The 16,463-nt window shown below is 42.5% G+C and overlaps 1 long non-coding RNA gene across 1 annotated transcript; it reads left to right on the top strand.

Annotated features, from left to right (window-relative positions):
* Positions 1 to 1,056: 1,056 nt before the first annotated feature.
* LOC119088946 lies at positions 1,057 to 14,173 on the top strand. The gene is made up of 3 exons (XR_005092708.1): positions 1,057 to 1,120; positions 10,986 to 11,163; positions 14,064 to 14,173. It is a non-coding gene; the product is annotated as an uncharacterized LOC119088946 (long non-coding RNA).
* Positions 14,174 to 16,463: the final 2,290 nt, after the last annotated feature.

Genomic DNA, 16,463 nt, shown 5'->3' with positions numbered 1-16,463 from the left:
GTAAGAAGTGACTGGAGGTGAACATGTTGACACATGGGTGTCTTTAAAAGGGTATTTAAGAATTCAGGTAGATGGAAATAAAAACAATATCAAAATGGTTCACTTGACTTGCATTTTTTATTCTAGGTTATCAATTGACAAGCTTATATTTGGTGCAGTATGATTTTATTTTATCAGTTTATTATTGAAAATCTGTTTGCACATGTGGACAGAAACAGAAACAATGTTCTTGAGGCGATTTCTCTCCAACCTAAAGCACTCTGTGTCAAACTAAAGAAGTAACCTCAGGGTTTCAGCCATACCCTGCCTTGTCTCACTCTCAGGGAAGAAGGTGCTGTGCTTGGTGGTTTGTGCCACTGGAAAGGAAAGAATCGGAAGACCCAGGGCATTTCTTTCATGAGATCTGCTGGTACCCCAAACTGAACCCCAGGAGCTTAGTGTAGGTCCAAATGAGAGAGCTCCAATCAGGTGACCCTTATTTTGAATATACACTATAGCACCAATGTCTGTTGGTGAGCCCACCATTTTTCATTGTGTTTGAAAAGTGTGATGGAAACTTGCCAGCCAGTGGCTGTCCAGAGCTGACCAGAGCCTCCTGTTTGTATACTTGTATGGACAGACAATAACTCAGCTCCATTTAGACCCATAGTTCCTGGGGGCACAGGTATTATTTTTTTCTCAAACCACTCAAGTGATCAGATAGCCACTTGTGTTAATAACCTTGTCATGCTTCTGTGTTCCCATCCCTATTGTATTATAGTCCTACCAAGGACTGCTTAACTCCAGATGACTTATATAGGGTGTGGGGTACACAGTAGAAGTTATAGGACCTCCCCAGACAAAGATATTATATAACCATAACAGAGAATTTTTAGGGAGAAATGCTTGTCGTTTTATATTTGTTCTACAAGCTGCTCAATATTAGGGCATCTTGCCCATGTTACTCCAGAGCCAAGAGTTAGCCACTCCTTAGTGGGACTGTAGAAATCAGGGATTCTCTGTGGAGGCAGGGCCAGGGATTACATTGTAACGTTAAGTATTACTTCCTGAGTGCTCACTGAGTCCCCAGGCACGCATTGGGGTGGCCACGGATTACCACATCTCTCCAGGACTCAAGCAGGTATGCATTGTTATCAACCTCATTTTGCAGGAGAGGAAATGGAAGTTAAATCTGCAGCCTGGATTCATGTTGCTTGTGTCTACATAATTTTGCATGTTGCCTGACTCAGAATTTATCTCTTCACTAGAGTGGTGGGCAGGAGAAATTAGAGTCTGGTTGGGAAAGAGCTTACAAGGGGATTGTTAAAGAAGAAACTGGGTGTTCAGGCTTACAGTGTGTCAGCTTTCAAGGGTGATCCAGGGAGAACTCCCCTCAAGGCAGAAACTGAAAGAAAAGAGCACATGGAGACATCCCTAGTGGGAAGGAGCATGGATGCCTGTTTGTGCAAAGACACACTTCCTTGATCTCTTTAAATAATTTCCAGAAGAGAGACAGAAACTGACTCTTAGTGTGAAGTATGTATCCTATAAAGTTCCCATCAGGGAAAGTTTCTGTTACCATGTGGCTGCCTCCCATTCCCATGCAGGCATTTATGAAAGGCACAACATTGGACTTGGAGTTTCTAGAGTAAGAGACATACCAGTCCTTTCCCTTGTTTGTTCAGACCACCACAAGAGAATGAGCCATGCTTGGCAAAGAAAAGAGGAGGGAAGCATTTTCAAAGGATATGCTAACTTTAGGGAGGAGGGGTTTAATTGGCTCACGGTATAAAGGGACATAGTTTATCATAGTGGGCAAGGCATGGTGGAGGAGGCTGGTAGTGGGGCTTGGCAGATCTCATTAGACCAGGAAGCTGAGTGCTGACCAGAAGTGAGGCTGGATTATAATCCTGAAGCCTTTCCTCTTCAGCAATCAACTTGGTCCAAACCTCATTCAATCCTACAACTTCCCAGAACACCACCACCAGGGGTGGACTAAGCGTTTAAATATATGGGCATGTGGAGGGCATTTCATCTCAAATCGTAACAGGATCTCAATAATGAAGGCAGTAGAGCTTGGTATAAGGAAGGGATGGGATTGGAAGCCTTTTTGAAAGGCACACCCTAAGGGCTTCCTCTGAGCTGTTCTCAGAAAGCTAACCTTGCTGAGTATAGTCTCAAGATTTAACCTGGCTGTAGACAGCAAAAGAAGGACTTAATACTAAGAGAAAACTGTGCCCAACAACCCTGAAAAACATCTCCCACATTATTGCAAAGAACCATTAGAGCTGAACAGTGACTGTGGAGAGGGTCTGGGTTTTCAGGTCTTTCAAATGACTTGTGGTTTTGTGGTTCTGCGATGATTCTTCAGCTTCATGCAGAGCAACAGTTCATTGGTTTGGTGTTGAGCATACTTGATGTGGTGGTAGATAACACACATCATTGGAAAGTGCAGAAATGAGCTGGGTGACTCACGTACCTCTAATGACTTGCAGAGTTTTATTTAAGACAGTGCTTTCTACTTATACTTTAGAGTTAATTTCCACCTCTCCTCTCTCCTCCATCCCTCCCTTCCTTTGTTTTTCATTTTCTGTTCCTCTTTCTCTAATTCTGATTCATTATCTTCCCATTTATTATCAATTTTTAGTCTTTTACAACTTATTCTTCCATCTATCATATCGTCATTACCTGTTAATATATGGATAGCATTAACACATTTGTTGAACAAAATCTATTATGTAGATACAAACATTTCTAAGATATCTATTCATCATTTCTATATTCTTGGTTGCAGAGAAAATATAAATTTAGTAAGTCTGAAAATGTATAAAGTTTCACATGTGACTTTCTTTGGATGCCTGATATATTTCAATAACAGAAAGAATAAGTTCTTTGTCTCTTCCAAATCAATTCTCAAAAGAGGAACTGTCTCGCCCCACCCTGGGCATACTAAGTGCCTAGAGGTTTATACCAGAATCTGTATCACATACCATGTGCTTTGTTACTGGGTAATCAACAGCCCTCTTGTTCTGCCCAGGTGCTCAGGTGTGAGACATTTCTGAAGCAAGAGCCTTGGCAGAATGGTTCACTTCACTTCATTGTTTAAAAAGAGGTACTTTCCGTCGGTAAACAAACTATTTGAATTTTTTTTCCCTGTCTAGAAGTTAAAATCCTGGGTCAGGAGTTTTAAGAGTGAGCATTCAAATGGTTTATTAAGAGACTGGAGGGCGTGTAACAACAACTTTCAGGAACTTTAACATGTGGGAAGTACTCGAAAGGGGTCACAGTGGGAAATTTTTGTGTATTAAATAGCACTTCCTGCTCCCAGAAGGAAAGATAGCAAGACAGTAGCTGATACAGGGATGTACAGGATATACTTCTGTCCCGTATCCCTGTAAGCCATGAGATAGTCCAGTTCTGCTGTGACGTTGGGAGGCTTTGTCTGGGTAACTTCACATCCAGAAAAGAAATCAGGCTCCAGCTAGGCTAGGATTTCCCCTGGCTGTGTGCCCAGGTAGATAATATTGCAAATTCGTCTCTTAGCCTTCCTGAAAGACTGCCCAGTTTCTACTCTAGTTGTAGCTGGAAAAGGCATGACCAGAAGTCATCTTGCCAAACCCATCTGTCAGTTGTTAAGTGGACTGGTACTCTGTGATTTGTGCCAGGTACTCTGCTGGTGGTTTACGTGTCTTTTTCTTTAATTCTTCTAGCGATGGGAATTTATTTTTTGCCCATATAGGATAGTAAGGCTTAGAGATGTATAAAGCCCATAAATTGCCTGCATTCTTATAGAATTCAGCAACAGAAGAAGGGTCCAAATTTCTACTTTTCTGACCTGAACAGCTCTCGGCTTTCTAGAAATTTGGTTAAAAAATAGCCCAAATCTAGGCTTGGACACTCTTTTGCCTTTTCTTTGGTACAGTTCACAGAGAGCCTGCATGTGGTCTGGTCACAGTGGAAACCTGAGCAAGCGTAGCTAGGAAATTTAGCTTGGTTTTTCAGTTCCAGCTTGCAGTAAAGGCCAGAGACAAAGTGGTTGAAATGGACTTCACAGAGCCAGTGGCTACTTTTGCCTCCCACTACATCATCAATTGCTAGACATCCATATTCACTCTTCTCTCTTTTGTAGATTTCAAACCATAGCAAAAGCAATAAAAAAATGCTCTCATGGTTGTAGTGAAACCTCCTCTCATGAAAATGAGAACACATGCAACATTTTTCCTGGTCGTTATCAGTGGCAACACTCGTCTCGGGGCATCATTCTTTCTTCCTATCAAAGTTATTGTATTTTAACGTGTGGATAAAATTATGAACTTACATGCCACCAACAATTCCCCATGTAAGAGAGGGGAAAGGGATGGAGAGAATAAAATGACATACAAGGAAATACTTTAGCTGCAACAATGAACAATGTTCCTTTGCAACTGACCATAAGGTTTAATTAGAATGTATTCTTTGTATGCTTCCCATTCCATTGTCAGTTCTGCCTCAGCTATCCATCTCCTGGGTTAGGGTCTATAGTCACAAGGTAATTCAAATCTTAATTAGTGAGGACTTTGCTCTAGTACCCACTGTCTTCCTATCAGCTTTTACTACTTGGCACAAAAATGCCATCCCTTGGAAAATCTAGGTTTGAGGAATAGTCTCTCATTTTTAACAGGAACCTCATTTCCCCTTGATAATCTAATCTTTCCAGTCACTGTGGTAAACCCCCTTTTTGTTATATTTACCAAGGGACATAAACAACCCCGGAATGGCCAAAGGGAAGTCTTTCTTTAGCTAGGAGAACATACGTATGATGTTTGACTAATTTTGTCCTTGGGAATCTCAAATTTCCAAGGAAAGGGAAAGATGGTTGAAAAGATAACAATAAAACCCCTTTCAGTGACTTGCTAGATGGAATTTTCAGAGATGCCAAAACCATATTCATTCTTTGGATCTCTGTGTTTTATCTACAAAGACTTTGCACTCAATATTGTTTGTAGTTCAGAGCAAATAATCATATCAGGGTAACAAAGCTCTATTTTCCATCCAACTCTGTAACTGCATTCTCTGTCACTTATAAGCCATGTAGTGTCTTGACAAGAGGAAGAAGTACTTTGAACACCTTTATTCTTGGACCTGGACGTGATGTTCATGTTGAGAAGCAATATTGCTTTGACACTGTGATTATGGATAAAGCAGCCTGTGTTTCATTAAGGAACAGAAGGAATGTTCTTATCCAAATTTACTGTTTTCCACTGAGCCAGCTTGGCCTTTCAGGATGCAATACACAATTGGGATTCCAGGTTGGTTTCTGTTGAAGGTGGCCTGAACATTCAGCAAGCAATATATACTTCAGCTCAGTGACAACAGGTCAGCCTTGATGAGAGGGACTTCTCTTTAGCCATCCATGTCTTCCTCCATCCCTGCCTCAAGAGCTAGCTTATGCATGACCCTCTAGAGTTCAAAATGGAGTTGATGGGGAGGAGGCTGACAAGTCTCTCCATCATGGTTTTTTTTTTTGTTGTTGTTGTTGATTATTGGTAATATTCATAGAGCTTAGGATGTAGCTCAGTGGTATAATATTTGTGTAGTGTGTATGAGGCTATTAGGTCAACTCCTAATAAGGAAACCAGAGAACACCCCCTTTCCCCGACACACATAGCCATTGTTGATAAGCTCCATTCCCATGGAGACCTTTGAGGAGCATTCTCATAGGACAGAGTTCCTCTGGATGGGACTGTAACTTCATAGTCATCTACTCACCACTTATGGGGACATATTTGATTATATTTCCTATTACAACTAACTGAGCTCCCCATTAGGGGAAAGCTGTATGTGGAAGAAAAGATGTTAGTGTCTCCAGATGTGTGTATTGGGGCTTAAATTTTAATTTTGTTTACCTAGTGACTTGTGCATCAGGATTTTCTTTGATTAGGCCGTTAGATGCTGTCTTTCCCATTTAGTTTGTCAAGGGCAGAGGATTAGTTTCTACAAGGTCTCTGTAATAAACCAAGAACTATTTTAAAAGAAGAGCTACTCAAGGCACAGGAGATGGTTCACTTCTAACTGTAGGTTTTGAGCTGCAGTTCTGTGAAGGCTTGCCGGAAGGTTTTATACCATGTTCTGTGAAGCCGCAGACCTTTGGACTCACAAGCGTAAGTGACAAAATGGTCACTTGTATTTCTTCCTGGAAGAGATGCAAATTCTTCTTATACTTACCTCTGTTTATGTTCATTGATTCACAAGTTTACTCAGTAGGAATATGCAACATTTTTGCCTTTATTGGTTTTTATTTCTTAATGAGATGGGGTTCACTCTGCATCGTATTTTTCCACTTTCAGTTACTGACAAGTCCAAGGACATTAGTCTTCTAGAAATGCCAGTGAAGTGGCAGGCCCTCGTAGAGTTTATCTTTGAACCATTGGCATTCTTAGGTCATCATCAGATAGCTTGTTACTTTGTGTTCATATCATCTTAGCAGCGCAGTGACGTCACAGAGAAGTAGCATGGCTACTGAGATGACCCGAGTCCCTGAACCTGAGAACTCTCTGCATCTCTTTCTGTACTGGTCACTGACTCCAAATACCCAGTAATCACCCCCAGACTCTGCTGTTTGAGAGTTTGTTGCTTCTACTCACCTCTCTTACCAATGAATGACTTGACAGAGCTCAGTGGTAGTTGCTGTGGATATTGCTCTATATAAATAAAACACTGATGGCCAGTGACCAGACAGGAAGTATAGGCGGGACAAGGAGAGAGGAGAATTGGGGAAACAGGAAGAAGGAGGGAGAGACACTGCAGCCATCGCCAGGACAAGCAGCATGTAAAGACGCCGGTAAGCCACCAGCCACGTGGCAAGGTATAGATTTATAAAAATGGGTTAATTTAAGATAAAAGAACAGTTAGCAAGAAGCCTGCCACGACCATACAGTTTATAAGTAATGTAAGCGCCTGAATGATTATTTTATACGTGGATTGTGGGACTGCGGGGCTTGGTGGAACCTGGAGAGAAGCCCTCCAGCAACAGGTAGTTTAAACCAACGCACTTAAAACAGGGAAACACAAGTTTTCAAAACTGCTGAACAGCCAACCAGAGGAGCAGAATTTGGAAAAAACAAAACAAAACAAAACAAACAAACAAACAAACAAACAAACAAATCAGAGACAGTCAGGTTTGTCACCAGCTCTGCTGTGAGCAGGAGCAGGGAGCCAGGACATCAGCAAGTAGCTGATGGCTGTGGGACCATGGGATTGCTGGTGTTCTGATGGCCTTTGCTCTGTGTTTCCCATCTGTGAAGCCAGAGGGCCCCGTGAAATTGCTGCAGAAACCACAAGGCTGCGTGACAGAGTGACTGAGCTTAACTAGACACAGCCTGGGTTGTGCCTCTTTCCAGTCCTTCTGTTTTCAAAGGACAAAGGTGTCACTTGCTGCTGGGAGTCAAGCCATGTATTGTACCTGGGCTGTGAGGATGCATGCACTCTGCCACAGGCACTAGGCCATCTCTGGTGGGGATGAAATAGGGCCCAGTGACCCACCTGCCCAGGAGGCCAAAATCACCATGTAAGTGTTGTAGAAAATAAAGGTCTTGCAGGGTGATTAAATATGAGACAGCAGAGACAGAAGAGTCCAGGAAGATGCTGAAGAAGAGCTGGCGAGGCAGAGGGGTTGTTATGGGTGTAGAGTTAGAGGCAGAAATATGGACTAAAACTGAGAGGAAGGGAGACAAGAAAGAAGCCCAAATGCATTAGGAAGGAAAGGGACAGAAGTGGAACCAGAGAGAGGCGAGACAGAAAACATGTGGAATCCTGGTTTTGCCAGAGTCCAAGCATGTGCTCAGTCTGTCGACCACAGCTATCCAGGAATGATACTATTCTGTATGGCTGCATGGTCCATGGGACATCAGGCATGGTCTGAAAGGTGACAGAGCAACAAGAAGCACAGACCCAGGTCCTAAAATGTCACCTTTTGTAAATACTCCCATGGGAAACAAAGGGAAACAGAGGGAGGCTGATTTTCCGTTTTCTGATTGAAAATATTGCTTTTTAGTAACCATGTAGTTGGTTCAGTTCCTGTCATTGAGATTCTGGCTGAGATCTACCAGAGCTATTATTATCTTGAACTTTATCATAAATTAGAGTGAGCGTGCCACAGGAAACGTGTGGTGTTGAGTTCCACACAGACACACTTAGAGAAGCAATAGCTGCAGGTCTTTTTCATGGTGACATTCTTGGAAACAAAATTATAAGTAAAAAGTTTTTTGTTTTCAGTTAAAAATACAGACTAAGCCGGGCAGTGGTGGCGCACACCTTTAATCCCAGCACTCTGGGAAGTAGAGCCAGGTGGATCTCTGTGAGTTTGAGGCCAGCCTGGGCTACCAAGTGAGTTCCAGGAACGGCGCAAAGCTACACAGAGAAACCCTGTCTCGAAAAACCAAAAAAAAAAAACAAAACCAAAAAAAAAAAAAAAAACAGACTAAAAAGCAAGAAAGTTGGCAAAATAAAAGAACTACTTAAAAGTTATAAATACAGGAAGGAGTACACTTGTATTTTTTAATCAATCTTTTAAGACCTCAGGTTTTCATCTATGAGATGGAGACAACAATCTCTGAAAAAGATTTGAGAATATTAGATTTGTGTCATAATTTGTGTCCTGCACTTAGCCTAATGTCTGGCACACAGTAGGTTCTAAATAACTATTACCTTTCATAATAACTTGTATTATTAGCCTATTTGTCTTTTGTGGGGCTACTTAAACCATAACTTTAATTTTTATAGCTATATTAATGCAGCTATCAGCATTTAATCATATTTTCAAGACTGGTTATAATTTTTGTCATTCAAATATGTTAAAATATGGCTAAGAACACGGTAGTAACAGTTAAGGAAAGTTAAACACAGTAGAAAATGACAGCTGAATCTAGTTCACAAATTTTAAATATGTTTTATTTTTAATTGATACCTAATTATTGTAGATTTTTGTGGAGTACAGTGACATTTCAACCTGTATGCAGCATGGTGAAATCTTTTTTCAAAATAAAGACAGGGATACCTTCAGATTACATTAATTTTAGTAAATAAATGCTTAATTTTTAAAATGTATTCTTCTCTCATACAATATACATCCTGACTACATTTTCCCCTCTATCCACTCCTCCCAGTTCCATTTCCCCACTTCCCCTCTCCCCAGATCCACTTCTGTTTCCCTTCAAAAGGGTAGGCTACCCAAGGATAACAACTGAACACAACATAATGAGATGCAACAAGACTAGGCACAAACCCGCATATCAGGGTTGGGTGAAGCAACCCAGTAGGAGGAAAAGGGTCCCAAGAGTCAGAGACATCCCCACTCCCACTGCTAGGAGTCCTGCAAAAATACTGAGCTAAATAACCACAACATATATGCAGAAAAGGAAAAAAAAATCTGTTCTTAGAGTGTTTTGTTATATTCACGGAATTACCTTTAAAGACAGTCTTCACGCAGTTAAAAGGAATGGGTTTAATCCACTCAGTACCCTTTGGTCTGACCAAAGGAAAAGAGCAGCAGCCGGATAGAACCATGCACGCTGCTGCCCCCTACTGTCAATGGAACTACCTATCACGTGCAGAACTTTTCCCAGATGGCAGATGTCCTTCAATGATAATTTATTTTGAATGGGATGTTTTGATAAACTCTGCATGCCAAGACATACGTAAGAGTTAAATCTATTGGTTATAGAAGGGGGTAGCTGAAGTAAGATTTCTAGAATAATGTTCTAAATGTCTAGAACTTGGGTAGAGTGTACTGAATATATGTCATCAACTCTTAAAGTCCCATGAAGCAGGAAGGATTATTATCCTCGCTTTAAGTGGAAGTAACTGACCTTTTAAAAGTGAATGTGTTAATATCTGGCAGAATTGAAACTCAAATACCAAACTCCTCTGATTCATAATTGTGCCCTCTGATACACACGCTGCATCCCAAGGAGGACGCTTTCTAACAGCAGGGGTCTGACTCTCAGCAGTTCTAGCCTAGTCACACATTGCAACATTTCCCACACGCGTCCTTTGTTGAAAGAAAGCACAGATGCCTTTCTCACTTACAAGGAGGCTGTATTCTAATGAACTTATTTACACCGAGAATGCATCCACTGAGCACCGCAGCTTAGCGATATGGTATCCTGTTGACTGTTGGTGCTTGCTCTGTGTGGTTCATTGATTCCAACACAGAAACCCTGAATAAAGATTCAAACTCAAAATGCAAGTGTATGATTTCTACTGAGTATGTATTGCTCCTGCAACCAACACAAAGTAAAAAAAAAAAAACCTAAAAAATTCTAAGTCGAACTATCTTAAGTGAGAGACCGCTGCACATTAGAGTGGTCTGGTATATGGCCCAAATAAGGCAATGTGCAGGGGCCTCATTGCTAGCTGCCATAGCCTAAGGAGAACTCCCAAGGGCCAGTACCTCAGCTCCCTGCTAGGCATATGTGGCTGGGAACTGTAATTATCTTAGAAAACTCTGCCAGGGAGGATAGGCAGGGTAAAGGCTAGCTTACTGAGCTCTAATCTCTCTGCTGTGCAGATATCCCCTTTGGCCTCATCCCGGAAGTCCTGGAAATGTGAAGTCTTACCCTCTACCACAAGAGGCACATCATTGGCAACCATAGCAAAGGCTCTTTCCTCCAGCAAGACAAAGGGCACCCAAGAACTGCTTCCAGCCCATCCCCTTCCAATCATGCCATCTCCAGTAGCCCAGTAGTGTGTTTAGATGATGACCAATTATCTGGGTGTGGTGGAAGAAGGGAGGGAGACACCTTGTCATGGCTACATGTAGGAGGACAAGGTTGTAGAACTTCACTGAAATTTTGGGATCCCAGATGGGAACAAAAGAATAATGTGTAAGGGCCCTAAGGTGATAACGAACTTTCAAAAGCCCCACAGAGAAATTTTCATGTCCTGCCAACATGGGCCAAAATTGAACAGAAATGGCAACCTGCCACAGACTCAAGTGGGATTCTTTTTTTTTTTTTTTCCCTATGGAGCTGGAAACAATGCATTTGAAAGACCACTGGACCCTGGAGTGAAGTGTAAGAATTACAACAATTTGCAGAACTTCTTAAAGGATCATGTGGTGAAGTTTCCATCTACAGTGTGGATATCTGATGGTGTAGACGTGAGAAAGCTTGATGGACAGAGCAAACAGTTTCATCTGGACCATCTGTAAGTACACCTCGTGAAAGGAGGAGTTCCGGTAACTGTCTGGCAATGATGTGAGTGAACTTGCTAAGACTGACCACAGGGCCTGGTCACTGGCCAGGGTAGAACGTAAAAAGGTGTAGGAATGCCAACAAGCACCACGAGAGGCTCCCAGTGCAACATGTGGCCAACCCTGCCCATACACCGAATGCAAAGAAAGCTTCATTACCAGTAGTTCAGCTCCTATTTAGTGTTACTTGGTATCCTGGTAAGAAAACCCGTAGTGATCTTCTAGGGCTGGATTCCTATGCTGAAGTTGGAATCTGGAGTTTATTTTTATAGACCTTTTGGATCTTCTAGTGCCTAGAAAACTTGAATCCAAGGTAGTGGAGCAATTGAAAGAAAAGAAAGAGGTCATTGCTGTCAAAGGTGTGATAAGGGTTCATTAGATGAGCTATATGACATGATTCAGTCCCATTAGCAGAAGATAGAAGAAATTATGGTGTTCGCGCGCGCGCACACACACACACACACACACGGGGGGGGGGGCAAACAAAAGAATAAAATTTGTTGGAAGAAAGGAAAAAAAGAAATTTAAATGTAATGGAGCCTTCAACATGAAGTGACTGAGGAATGATTCGTGGGTCATATCTGAAAGCATCCAGACTGGTTGTCTATGTGAGGGCTTAAAGAGGGAGTGACAGAGCAGGGATGTTGTGGAATATGTGATGTGTAACCCACATGCACGATACCCTGGGAATGAAATTGAATTGAGCATGTCAAAAAGATGGTCCTAGTCTGGTAATGCTTTAAGCAGATTGAAGAGGAGGCTTATTGGGTGTCAGCAATGAGGAGGATAAAATCCCAGGGCAAGAATAAGCAGGCTGTGGGATAAGTGCTGAATGGAATGGAAGAAAGTCATTTAGAGTTGAGTAACCAAAGGTGAACCAGTTAAAGAACCTGCTTCATCACCGTCAGGGTGAGAAGTCCAGACTCTGGAAGTGTAGTTTTCTAACCAGCAACCCACATTAAAAAAAAAAAAAAAGAACAAAAACAACATTTCTTAATCTCTTATGAAGCACACAAATACGTTAAGAGGGCAGAATCATAGACTCATAGAATTGTGAGGGGAATTTCATCTATTTCTGTCTCTGAGTCAGTTTGGCACCAAGTCCTATAACTTGGCAGCTGGTCACAGTGTACCAGTGAGAACGTTTCTGGTGCTGGGAAATTCTCTGAGCTTCAGAGGCAGCCCGAGTTAGCTTGCCATCACTGAAACAATATCCGAGATAAAGCAATTAACATTTCATTAGTTCTTTGAGAATTTTGATCATAGTCATTCCTCTCCCCGAACTCTTGCCAGATCCACTCCCTCCCTATCTGCTCAACTTTGCATCCTCTTTTTTTCTTTCATCCATCCTTTTCAGTGTGTGCTGCCCATGTGTTCTTGGATGTTGGTTGACTTACCAAGGGCAGCACTCTGAAAGAAAACAGATTCTCCCTTTACCCAGCAGCTGTCTATCCCAAATTGTTCCTTAACTAGAATGGGACTTTACCTCTGTCTCCCTACTCCATGGGATTTGGTCTGGCTTTAGTTTGTATGGGGCTTGTGCACGCTGTATGATCTCTCTGAGTTCTTTTTCACATTGTTTTCAGAGAACACCATTTCCCTGTACTCACCCACTGCTTCTGGCTCTTAAAATCTCTCTTCCCATCCTCTACAATGATTCCGTGAACCATGAGAGGAAGGAGTGTGATATAAATGCCCCATTTAGGGCCAAACATTCTGTAGTCTTTTATTCTCTTCACCTTAGACAGTTGTGGGTTTCTGTGTTACTAACCATGCACTACAAATGGAAGCTCTTCTGATGAGGGCAAAGAGATACATTAATATATGGGTATAATTACAAGTCATTAGGAGTCCATTCAAATCTCTATCTACTTATCAGAATAATAAGAGTAGATCCTTCTATTGATGAATAGATTGATGACCTGTGTAGCCACAGGTTCTTGGCCTGGTGACAGCACTAGGGTATATATCTTGTGGAGCAGGCCATAAATCCAATCAGAGTGTCGCTGGTTACTCACATGATGTTCATACCACAAATACACCAGTGGTATGTCTGGTCAGGAGAGATGTTACTGTAGCTCACATGGTTGATGACTGGCTAAGGTTGATGATCACTTTTATTTTCTTGTAGTGTTGTGTCCATAGCACCTTCCTGCACCATGAAAGTTAGCTAGGAGGAATGATGTTTCTAGGTCAGAAACAGCTTGACATCTCCACGTTTTGTTGTGTCTGAAGTACGTGGTGTCTTCAGCAGTAGAGGGTTATCATCAATTTCTAGAGGGTAACCAACAGAATTGGCAATAGCCTGTAATGTTTAAGGGTTTATGGGGTCTCAGTGGCCAACAGCGCTGAAAGAGGTAATCCGTTCCTGGCATAAGATTTTTAATTCTTTTTAGCCTATAGTATCTAGTAGGGGGCATTTTTGTCCTGTTACAGGGGCAACTTCATTTGGAATCTTTTCATATATTTGTTTATATACAGACAAGGCAAATTTTAAAAGAGGAAGATGATTTTGATTATGGTTTTGGAAGCTTCAGTCATGGAAGGCTCTGTGGCCATGGGGCTGTGTTGAAGGTAGTACATCCCACTGGGGAGCGTGTGGTGGAGACAAGCTGTCCACCTCATGGCTGAGACTCCAAAGAGAGAAAGGAAAGGGCTGGCTCCCTCTATCCACCTTCCAGAGCATACCGTAACCTAAGTATGACTCATTTCAAATCCTCCTGAACACCGATTCCTTTGCAATGTTATTCAGAGGGAGATACCACTAACAGTAACCTATCCAGCTTTACCAGCTCCTTCATGCGTATTTACTGAATGACTCAGTGGATTCTTAGTGTCGATTTTCAAATTCCAGGTAAGAGCAGATGTTCTGGTGTCCTTCCGTGGGAGTGCAAGCAGTATGGGAAGAGGTAGAGTGCAGGGAACTCTCATGCACAACAGCGCAAAGCAGGCCCTCTGCTCTTAGTCCCAGTGCGGTAAGGCCAACTCTGGTTTCCATGCGTAGCTCGCCCTCCCCAGCCCGGCTTGTAACATCCACACATTTCCTTCCTCTCCAGCAGAAGATGGAAGCCGTCTTTTATCTACTGTTCCCACTGAAGGCCCAATGGAACAGACCTCTGGTTGAGGCTGTGACTTTCTCACGGAGGGTTCCAATGGATTCCACAAAGTGCAACTGTAGATGGAAGCCGTACTTCCACTCCCCTCTGTCCATCCTCAATGCTGAATCTAGACCCTTGCTGCCTAGTCTGACTTCTCCCCTCAGTCTCCTTGCCTTTCTCTGCCTCTATCGCTTTTAGGGGCTGCCCTCCCCCTTATTTTTACCTTCCTGGTGACTTTATCACTCACTCATCTGTGTCCACTGGCCTTTGCCAATTACTGGGATATCTGGAGCAACGTTATGTAAAGAACTGCAATTTCTTACCAAATTTTTTTTGGGTCCCATTCATATTCGAGGATATGAAGATAAGGTTCCCGTCTGTGGTGGTTTGAAGAAGATATATTCTATTGTCTATGGCATTTGAATACTTGGTCCTCAGTTGGTGGTTCTGTTTGGGAGGCTTTGGAGGAGGGGGATTTGAGAGTTTATAGAATCCTGCAGTTTCTAAGCTTCTAGTCTCTCTCTCTCTCTCTCTCTCTCTCTCTCTCTCTCTCTCTCTCTCTCTCTCTCACACACACACACACACACACACACACTTTGTGCTTGTGATTTAAAGAGTGAGCTCCCAGCTTGCTGCTCCAGCCACTGTGCCTGCTTATGGCCACCCTTCCTCGCCATGACAGTGATGGACTCCCTCTGGAATTATAAGCCAAATAAACCCTCCCTTCTATAAATTGCCTTGGTCACAGCAACAGAAAAGTAACCAACTAATACACTGACAATCGAAGAGACCTATGTAATGAATATAGTACACCAAAGATCTGGCCATGGGAGACAGGGCCCATCTTGATTCATTCAGTTTTGGCCACATCAACAAAACTTATTAACCTAGTGCTATGCATCTTAAACTTCATTCATGATTGTCATCAGCAAATTTGTTTCAACCGGGATTTGCAGGGTCTCCTTGTTGATTTTTTCTGCTTCAGCAAATCTAGGGAGATAGGAAATGAGCCCAGAACACACATTTCTGAAGGATTCCCTGATCATTTTGTTGCTTCCATTACTGGACCACAATGTGAGATCTGAAGGCCACAGTAACTTCACTTAACTAGCCGGATTGGTTTAGAGGGGGGAAATTAAGGCCCCTATGTGTATAGCTTCTGCCTGCTCAGGGTTGCTCCTCACAGGATCCTCTCAGTTCAAGCTGTTGCAATAAAGTGTCATTGACCAGCTGATCCCTCATACATAGAAAGCGATCTCTCATGATTCAGGAGGCAGGAAGTCTGAGCTCAGGGTAACACTCCAGTTAGTTCTGGTGAATCTCTTTTCTGGGTTTTAGACTATTAACAGCCCACTATATCCTCACATAGAAAAGGGATTAAAGAACTCTCTACAGGCCCCCTTTATAACAGCCTCACCTTCAGGACTCAAGTAGCTCCCCAAACCCCATTTCCTATACTATCCCATTTGGGTAAGAATTTGAACATATCAAATTTGGGGGCAGTGGAAGAGATTGTCAGTCAACCGCAGGGAAGAGACCCAGAATCAAACACTACATTGTGTGTAAGTCCCTGGGAATGTCAACCAGTCCTCTAGTGTACAAAACCATGGAGGGTTCCATTCGTGCAGGGCAGTAATGTAGACCTGTGAGGAAGTTATGCTCAGCCCACACTGTGATGGGGACCATCACCTGGGCAGTGTGTGCACTTTCTTTGTGAATTGCTCATAACACATGCACTGGAGATGAAAGAATTCCTCACACAGGCCGCAAGGATGGTGGTGTGGTTTCTGTCAATGAGTAAGTGATGAGTCAGCTTTAACCTCAAGTTAGGCCAAAGCCAAGAGAAATCCAAGGCGACTCAACTCTCTCCTGGATCACCTTTCTGGGTCACCTTTTTGTTTGTACACAATTCTGTTGTCTTCTAGGAAGAGGGCTTGGCTATTTGACAAGAGTTCTGGGTTGTAAAATTAGGACCCTAATATCCCTCTCTGTATAAGAGGACCTTGAAGGAGCTACTTGGGCTTTGGAAACTGAATGGAAGTTAGTGGGCACATTTCTGAAAAATTATTCTCATCCAAAGACCAACGCAAGGCCTGATGCCCACCCTGGGAGGTATTAGCCCTTGGGAGACTGAGCTTCAACTCCAAGGCTGTGTT

This window comes from Peromyscus leucopus, chromosome 13 (assembly GCF_004664715.2).
Source record: "Peromyscus leucopus breed LL Stock chromosome 13, UCI_PerLeu_2.1, whole genome shotgun sequence".
Lineage (NCBI taxonomy): Eukaryota > Metazoa > Chordata > Mammalia > Rodentia > Cricetidae > Peromyscus > Peromyscus leucopus.
Note: the sequence above shows the minus strand (reverse complement) of the source record. Positions and strands in the feature narration are given on the sequence as shown.